The sequence below is a fragment of the Staurois parvus genome, unplaced genomic scaffold, assembly GCF_062004578.1.
Source record: "Staurois parvus isolate SC_StPar_1 unplaced genomic scaffold, SC_StPar_1.0 ptg000453l, whole genome shotgun sequence".
Classification (NCBI taxonomy): Eukaryota; Metazoa; Chordata; class Amphibia; order Anura; family Ranidae; genus Staurois; species Staurois parvus.
In genome coordinates, this window is record NW_028318249.1 from 2,512,411 (window position 1) to 2,522,567 (window position 10,157).

The following is a 10,157-nucleotide window of genomic DNA, read 5'->3' on the forward strand; positions in this document are numbered from 1 at the left end:
TCAATGAAAATCTTTACAGCATCCTAAATCATGTTTATGAAGATTTCATAAGGGTCTGGTCCCCATGGGAAACTACAAACTCACCTTTATGGACCTTAATCACCGTACTGTTGTCACAAACCCTGGCAGTCAGACTCTAGGCACATGACATGGACCACAGCCTTCCCTCTCCTCTTTTAACAGTTAACTTTTCTTTTTTTCTATTCTTTCTACCCTTTACTCTTTATTATTGTTGCCAATACCCCCATATGCCCCATCTTTGGAGCAGTTAGTTGTTCACACCTGCCAAGGTCCTCCTGACTAGCAGGCAATTCCCCTAACTCACCCAAAGGCCTTTGAGGCACCCAGCCTCTCCTGTGGCCCAAAGCTAATTCTTCACAACCCAAACTGATAGCCCTCAGCTGCAAATATAGGGGGCACACACCACATGGATCAACCACATTAACTGATGAGCTAACAAAGGTTTTAGCTACTTGCATCTTGAACATACCCTTCTGACGTGTTTCACCTTGGTTGGGCTTAGTCGTACGTTTACGACAAAGTTCAATCAGGGAGAAATGCATCAGTGGGGCATGGACAAGATGCAGTGACTGTAGCTGAAGCCTCTGTTCGCTCACCAGTGGATTTGGTTGATCCATGTGGCATGTGGAAACTAATTTTGCCTTTGTGATTGTTTCATGGAATGAGACTTGCTCCTGGAGGGGATAGCACCAACCGAGGGAGGAGGACTGATGATGAACAGGAGGTGTTTGTGTAGTAATATTTTTCATATGTGGTCACAGATAGACTTCAGCTGTTGTGGCAGCATCCCTTGCATTGTCACAATTAATTGTCAATGATGCTCTTGGCCTATCTTAATTATCCCTGTATTAGTACCTTTGGATTGTGTCATGCTTCTGTTATGACTGTACTTAGCTTGAAAAAAACAATAACAATCTTTGAAATGGAAAATGTTACTTGTTTTCACATATCTGCATGAGGAGCCAAAATGGAAAGGGTGGCCTCTTGCACAATTCCCATCGGATCACCCCTGGAAGTTGGGACAGGGTCTGCAAGGGCGATAGAAGGGAACAGGTGCCAGGAAGCTGCAACTGAAGACTGGAACTTGGGATTACCGGTATCTAATAAGCAGAAGCAAAGCAGAGTGGGGACTCAGAACACACCAAGTCTAGTTATGAGGAAGTCACAATCTGAGTGTGGTAACAATCGAGAAGGAAAGTACCAAATTATGGACAGGATCAAGGTCAGGAACAAGCAGAGGTTGACAATGTACAGGCAATGAGGTATGACAAAGTTGATGGGCAAAATCTTGACCAGAGGTCCAGGTCAGTAACAGAGATGGATAGCAAACATAGACAGGCAAGGATCATTCAAAAACAGGTCATTCAGCAAAGATCCCATGCATAACTCATGTTTAAATAACCCGTTAGGCATCAGAACCGATGATGGATGTGCCTGTGCATTCACGAGCACGCCCCAGTGTGCACAATAATATATGTGAACATGCGTACATTGTCACATGTTTAGTATGAGCCTTATGGCTGACACAACCTCTCTAATGGTTACCATGGTGTCCCTAACAGTTGGCTGGTTGTCATGCTTACTTTAGACCTAGAACAAAAACATGGTGAAGGAACCAGGTTTTTCACACTCCCAGCAGTACTGGATACCAGTATTACCTGGATATCTGTAATACAGCAAAGATTTAGGACACCACCTTCAAGAAAGGCATTTACATTTCTTCTTCTTTTACAGGATGGTGTTACTAGCAGTGTGAAAATTTTACAATTGGATCAATAAAAAGAAAGAATCAACTTTTAATTTCCCAACCTGTTGAACCTCTTGTGGTGCATCACTGGCCTCCTGATGTGACCATTTGTAATGCTTTAAAGGGGACATTGTCACTCAGTTTCACCATTGGTTCTCAGATAACGTCTTCCATAGTAGGATCTCAAGTAACTTCCTCCACACTAGGTTCTCAGATGACTTCTTCCACCCTAGGTTTTCATATAACTTCTTCCACCATTGGTTCTCAGATAACGTCTTCCATAGTAGGATCTCAGATGACTTCTTCCACCCTAGGTTTTCAGATAACTTCTTCCACCCCAGGTTTTCAGATACAGTTGTGTTCAAAATAATAGCAGTCAGACATCACTAACCTGATCAATCACTGTTTTTGGTAGAAATGATATTTCTACATGGCAAATAATTTACTAGCAGGTGTAGTAGAGTAATAGAAATCCAACAGACCCAACAGTCATGACATGCATGCTGCTGATTCTGTGTAATTGAATCAGTAATTGAAAGGGGCATGTTCAAAATAATAGCAGTGTGGAGTTCTATTAGTGAGGTCATTCATTCTTTGAAAAACAGGTGGCAATTATTGCCCTTATGTAGCCTCCCTGGCGGTATTCCCGAGTATAGCTCGGGGTAAAGTTTCAGTACCACAAGCGGTAACCCCGAGCTACACTCGGGCTTACCATGCGGCGTTGCTCCAAGATCCCTCGATCACTTACCTTATCCTGCGCTCATGCGATGTCCCTCCTGCAGTGTCCCTGGCAATGTAATCTGGTGGATGCCGGCATCTGTCATCTGGGTTCCGTCCCCTGTGAGCGTCGGGACGTACGGGGATGGAACGGCGGGAAATTTGAAAATGACAAAAAGTAACTTTCACTAAAATCACATAGTAAAACATTACTGTATCAAGCCATTTCACATACATTTTGTCCCTAGTGCTTTGTCCTGCGCCCTGCCTGCATTTATTACTGTTCTTTCTGCCTGGAAACTGAGAAATTTCCATGGCATCCAAAAAGCGTCTCTTTAGGTCAAAAGCGGTTTTAGACCAGCTAGAGAACAGCGATAGTAAATCAGAACCACTTGCAGAATTGAGTGATAATGATTTGTGGGGGAATTCGTCATCAGACACTGAAAACGATTTTGCAACTTTGCTCAGTGATGTGCGAACTTGGTGCTATATTTCAAATTTCAGTGTTTTTGGTTTGAATATATTATTTAATTAAATTTATTATTATTATATGATTATTTTTTTTTATTATTTATTAAATTATAATTTATGATTTCGTGTTTCAATTTTTATCATACCCGGGATGTTTACTAGACTCTTGTTCGGACAGATTTCAGTGAGTTATTCCTAAAACTTACAGGCCTACAATATAAAACGCCAAATTTCCATGCAAAATAATGGTACCACTTTCAGCACCAAAAATCTGAAATAATCATACCGCCACGGAGGTTAAGGAAGGAAGGCAGCAAATGTACATGCTGGTTACAGTGCATTTCTCTCTGAAATTCTGAGGAAAATGGGTCGTTCCAGACATTGTTCAGAAGAACAGCGTACCTTGATTAAAAATTTGATTGGAGAGGGGAAAACATATAAAGAAGTGCAGAAAATGATAGGCTGCTCAGCTAAAATGATCGCAAATGCTTTAAAATGGCAACCAAATCCTGAAAGACGTGGAAGAAAGCGAAAAACTACCATTCGAATGGATAGAAAAATAGCCAAAATGGCAAGGACTCAGCCAACAATCAGCTCCAGGAAGATCAAAGAAGGTCTAAAGTTACCTGTGAGTACTGTTACAATTAGAAGACGCCTATGTGAAGCCAAGCTATCTGCAAGAAGCCCCCGCAAAGTCCCACTGTTGAAAAACAGACATGTGCTGAAGAGGTTACAATTTGCCAAAGAGCACACTGACTGGCCTAAAGAGAAATGGCGCAACATTTTGTGGACTGATGAAAGTAAGATTGTTCTTTTTGGGTCTAGTGGCCAGAGACAGTTTGTCAGACGACCCCCAAACACTGAATTCAAGCCACAATACACTGTGAAGACAGTGAAGCATGGTGGTGCAAGCATCATGATATGGGGATGTTTCTCATACTACGGTGTTGGGCCTATTTATCGCATACCAGGGATCATGGATCAGTTCGAATACATCAGAATACTTGAAGAGGTCATGCTGCCTTATGTTGAAGAGGAAATGCCCTTGAAATGGGTGTTCCAACAAGACAACGACCCCAAACACACCAGTAAACATGCAACATCTTGGTTCCAGACCAACAAAATTGACGTTATGGAGTGACCAGCCCAATCCTCGGATCTTAATCCAATAGAAAACTTGTGGGGTGACATCAAAAATGCAGTTTCTGAGGCAAAACCAAGAAATAGAGAAGAACTGTGGAATGTAGTCCAATCATCCTGGGCTGGAATACCTGATCACAGGGGCCAGAAGTTGGGTGACTCCATGCAACACAGATGTACAGCAGTTCTCAGAAACAGTGCGACTACAACCAAATATTCATTAAGTGATTCAAAGGAAAGCAAAATCTTCAAACATTTTTCAGTTTATATAGTGAATGTTTGAGTTTGTAAAGAAGAATACAAACACTGCTATTTTTTTTAACAATCTAATATTCATTTTTCTTCAGTTTTTTAGAGGAACAACACAAATTTGTATATTTTTCTTCATGTTTTGAATTGGAATAGAATGTGTAGTGTTCCCAATGCATTTGTGTGGATGGAAATAATAGTTATTAGAAGGATTTTGAGCTTTATTCACTTTTTTCAACACACTGCTATTATTTTGAACACAACTGTAACTTCTTCTACCCTAGGCTCTCAGATACCTTCTTCCACCCTAGGTTCTCAGATAACTTCCTCCACCCTAGGTTCTCAGATAACTTGTTCTACCCTAGGTTCTCAGATAACTTCTTCCACCCTAGGTTCTCAGATAACTTCCTCCACCCTAGGTTCTCAGATAACTTGTTCTACCCTAGGTTTTCAGATAACTTGTTCTACCCTAGGTTCTCAGATAACTTGTTCTACCCTAGGTGCTCAGATAACTTGTTCTACCCTAGGTTCTCAGATAACTTGTTCTACCCTAGGTTCTCAGATAACTTCCTCCACCCTAGGTTCTCAGATAACTTCTTTCACCCTAGGCTCTCAGATAAATTCTTCCACCTTAAGTGGTCAGGTAACTTTTTCCACCTTAGGTTTTCGGGTAATGTCTTCCATCCTAGGTTCTCCAATAACTTCTTCAACCCTAGGTATAAGCTCCAACTGATACCTTCTTTGCAGTCTCAAACCTGATTTTGTCTGGTCTTACACTCACAAAACTCTAGTGCTGCTACTGTTATCTGGAGCTTCCATATTTCTCTAATCATTACTTTCTACTGACTTCTGCAAGAGTATTTAAAAATTTGTGAGGCTATTGTCCATGTTAATTCTTTCCCTTATACTCTTCATTAAACTGTGTAGGAACCCAACTCATTAAATATCTATTTTACGATTAATGCCCCAAAGTTAAGCTTAGCCTTCATCAACAATTCAATATATAACGCCTTGATGTAACAGTTACAAAAAGTCATATTAAAACTACAAAAAAGACTCAAAAACATTTAAAACCTCTGACCAAGGTCAACTCACCATGAACAATATGGAGTTGAATTACTAAAGGTAAATAGACTGTTTGTTATGCAAGGGAAGTTGCACTTTGCAAGGGAATTTGGGAATGTTGGCAAACCAGAAGAAACTCTGACTTCCATCATTCAGCAATGTGCAAGAAAAAATGTTCTTTTTTTTTGTTTTTTGTTTTATTTTCTTGAACACGATTGGGTTTTCTTTGTAAGGTGAAACTGCCACATTCACTAGGCTCTGGGGGGAAATTCCCTTGCAAAGTGAACAGTCTATTTTCCTTTAGTGAATCAAACCCACTATCTCAAAAAATGAGAAGTCAGGACCTAGCACTGGAAGGGCAACTGATTTTGATAAAACAATGATCTTCATAGAATTTCATGTCATGGCATGCTCTGTGAGAATGGGTGTCGCTGGAATTTTTTTTATGGCAAAACTGGTCAATTATATATCTTTGGTGTTATGATTACTGTTTTTTTAACTGATTGCTTGTAAAGTAAAAAAACTTTACAAGCAACCTTTACTTTACTTTCATTGTAAACGGTCAGAGTGTTCTATAATCCAATGCTACCCCTTCTTACTGCATTGTTAAGGCCTATCCCTTCTTCCTATCCTTGGGTGACAACAGGTTCTTAGCTGGACAGCGGTGTCATTGAGGGGCTCAGTCATGCCCTACATGAATGTTGGTGCCTCGATGTGCACAGTAGACACGGTAATCCACAGTCGCCTCTCACTCATATCCACCTACTGAAGACGTGATTGACAGCATCTCTTTTATGTGTTGCAGCTTCCGAAGATAAGCACCAGTCATTGTAAGGACTCATGACACTATGCATGCTGGGAAATGTAGATGTATTGCCATTGTCCTACGATAATAAGTAATTGACCAATCCAACTATCATTGGCAGGAATTGCATGAATTTTAATTTTTAATTTAATTGAATTATTTTTTATATAATCTAATTTGATTTAAATTGCATTCATGTATTTTTAATTTGTATTTTATTTTATTTTGCTTTCAAGAATTTGTTTCTACTTGAAGGTTGATTAATATTTATTTTTGGGTGCTGAGGCCAACAAACTTGTCATAACAAATACACTGAAGGTATACGAAAGCAGCTCGGCTTACTTCCTTCTTTTAGCACCTTGGAGTCCTCAGGTGACATGGTAACACACCCTTGCGACAATCAAAATTACAGCCCTCAGTTTGTTCAGGGAAATTACACGGCAAAGGGAAGTATGCAGAGAAGAGAGGAATGTAATACACAGTGATGTCTCTAAGAGTCATATTACAGTGAAGAGCAATGTACTTTGCTTTAAAATCAAAGATATCACCCAAAAAGTTCTGTACATGGTTGCACCCTACTGACCCAGAGCCCTATTGGTCTTCTTGGGCAGTAGGTGTTTACTTTTGGACTGTCATTCTCTAAGCCATATGGGGGAAGGGGTGGGGAGCAGTCACTCCTTTGGCTCATTCAGCTGTGTGAATCATTTCAGCTTCAGCTATTGAGCTCTGTAAATACCCTGCAGATTTCCAGATCTTCCTGCCACAGATGACCCTTTGGCCAATCTGATAGGCAAAGTTCCGTCACTTACAGTACTTTCAGGTAGAGTCAGAGCTAACACTGCCCCCCCCCCCATACTATGATGGGCATTTTCACTGGCCAATAGGAAAGTGTAGAAGGCAGACAAGTGCTGGTTCTATGAGGAAGTGTCTAAGCTTTGCCTGTCAGAATGACCTGAGACTCAGATGTGATAGCAGGGTTCGATAGGCTGCTGCATGTATGTTCAGCTCTAAGATCCTGCATTTTAAACCTGCAGCAATTTCCCACTCCCGCCACCCATTGACAGAGTCTCTAAGGTCAGGTAAACCTGTGAAAAGGAACCTAAAGCTGCACCTGCTGGCTGAAAAAATATGAAATATATAATTTTTTAATTTACCCAAATCTCAATAGGTTTTTTATTTTCAAGGTTCCTTTTTTTGCCATCTATGTCTCATTCAAGAAGTTTCTCTTCTCTTCCTGTCCGATAAACACAACAGGAAGTCAGAGCAAATCTCTCCAAAATGAGGAAAATACCCTCTTAGACAGTTGTTATCGGTGACCCTATTGGAAGATTTTCCCTCTCGCCCTGTTCTGGGGTCGATTCTCAAATTTTAAATTTTGTCCTTTTTCTCTTTCTGTCCTGATATCAATGGTCACTAGACAAAACAGAAAGTGTGAATCTCCCCAGTGGTGATACAGACAGCAATAAATAGCATTCACAATGAAAAGTTTTATGATTTTTTTAATTTTATTTATTTTTTTCTACTTTTATTTTATATATCATTATACTATTACATATTTTATTACATTATTTTATTACTAGTTACATAGTTAGTCTGGCTGAAAAAAGACAAAAGTCCATCCAGTTCAACCATAAATAGAAAAAAAAATTATTGGTATTATTTATAATATTCCACTACTGTCACTGGTACTGCTAATGGGATTATTGCTATTCATTTTATTATCATCATAATGGCTTATTGGTTGAACTGGATGGACTTGTGTTTTTTTTCAACCCGATTATGTAACTCTTATTATTATTATTGTTGCTGTAGTATTTATTATTATTAATATTATTACCATCATCATTATCAATTTATTACGATCCTCCTTTTCATTATCATATTTGTTATTGTTAATACTATTATCAATTTATTATTCTGACAATTTTAATATGCCCTTCTGGACATTTGGTTTTGTTCCCTTCCTGAATCATGTGTCAAGATGTATATCAAAGAACTTTTTTAAATTATTTTCTATTTTTTTTTTGTATTGCACTTTAGCCCTGATGAAGAAGGCGGAGTTACAGACCTCAAAACACGTTGGCGCTATAAACAGTAGGGGTTATTTAATAAAACTGAAGAATGCTAAATCTGGTGCAGCTCTGCATAGAAACCAATCAGCTTCCAGGTTTTATTGTCAATGCCTAATTGAACAAGCTGAAGTTAGAAGCCGATTGGCTACCATGTACAGCTGCACCAGATAATGAGTGCACCAGTATTAGTAAATCTAGCTCAGTGCGTCATTAGATTGAACTTTGAAATTATATGGTGTGGCCCTTTCATTTTAGTTTTGCTCATCCCAAGGTGATCATGGAAACCCTTCTGTGTACAGAAGCTGGGAGACCAATATTAATGTATCCTTCATTGATACTACTGCCATACAATTGGATGAGCACAATACAAAATAACACATAAAGAACACTCAGGGTTCCGGTGTCATTTCCCCAATCAATAAACACCAGAAAGGGGTTATGACACCTTACCAATCTGTCAAAATTTTGAAAATATATTTACCTTTAGATGCACTTTAAAGTGAAAGTGTATATAAATCCTAATTATGAAAGTTGTATTATTTGCTCCCTTTTGGCCTCATAAAGATGCTGCCAGAAATCTAGTGCTGCCCGGCATTCTCTGCAGTGAGTGAATGTTGTCAGCCCTTCCCAGTTCACTACAGAACAATGAGGACTGGAAAGCTGCAAAATATGACATTGTTGTTCTTGAGGCTTAGCTACATCTTAATATATAGTAAATGGTATTACAATGCGGGAGAAATTTTGCTGAAATTGGAGCAATCGGAATCTGGTGCAGCTGTGCATGGTAGCCAATAGGCTTCTAACCTCAGCTTGTTCAATTAATCACCCTGGAAGCTGATTGGTTTCTAAGCAGAGCCGCACCAGATTTTGCACTCTCCAGTTTCAATAAATAACCCCCTTTCATTTTGTTGTACAAATCCTTGTCCTTTTATCTGCCCGTGTTAGCCATACAAACTCATCATTTTTTTCTTTTTAAGAGAACAATTAATATTTTTTTTTCCATTAGTTGCATGTAAAACAATTTAATGTTAACCAATAATAAAACAAATAAATGAAATAAATAATTTAAAAAATAATGACATTTCAAAAATTACATCAAACATTTTTCCCTGTTTATAACACCAAGGGTATATGCCAAAATAGAAATAAAAACATAATTGCGTTCACTGCTCTATAAATCTACAACTTATAGAGTAATGAATGCAACTTTCACCAAAAAAATCACTGATTTTCAAATGACAGTAACTGATTCACCTGCAGTGAACTTTTTGTGAAAGTCACATTAGCTGTTTTAAAAATATTGGACGTAAATTTAGGTTTTTCATTTTATTTTTGCGCAGAACATTTTGTCATTATAAGCAGGGCAACAGTTTTTTGTATTAACATAAAATTATGTTTTTATTTATGTTATTTAAATTAAAGTTTAGGTTGTTTTTTTTTTTACATATCCCCTTGTTTCATTATAAACACTACAAATCTCTTATACTTAAATAAGTTTTATATATTAAGTATATATACATAAATGTAAATACTATATATATATATATATATATATATAAACTTAAATACTTTTTACATTTCAAGTATATATCTAGACTTAAATACTTTTTATATTTTAAATATATATCTAAACTCAAATACTTTTTATATATCAAATATATAAATATATATATATATATATATATATATATATATACTTAAATACTTTCTATATTTTAAGTATATATCTAGACTTCAATACTATATATATATATTTATATATTTGATATATAAAAAGCATTTGAGTTTAGATATGTATTTAAAATATAAAAAGTATTTAAGTCTAGATATATACTTAAAATGTTAAAAGTTTTTAATTTATATATATATA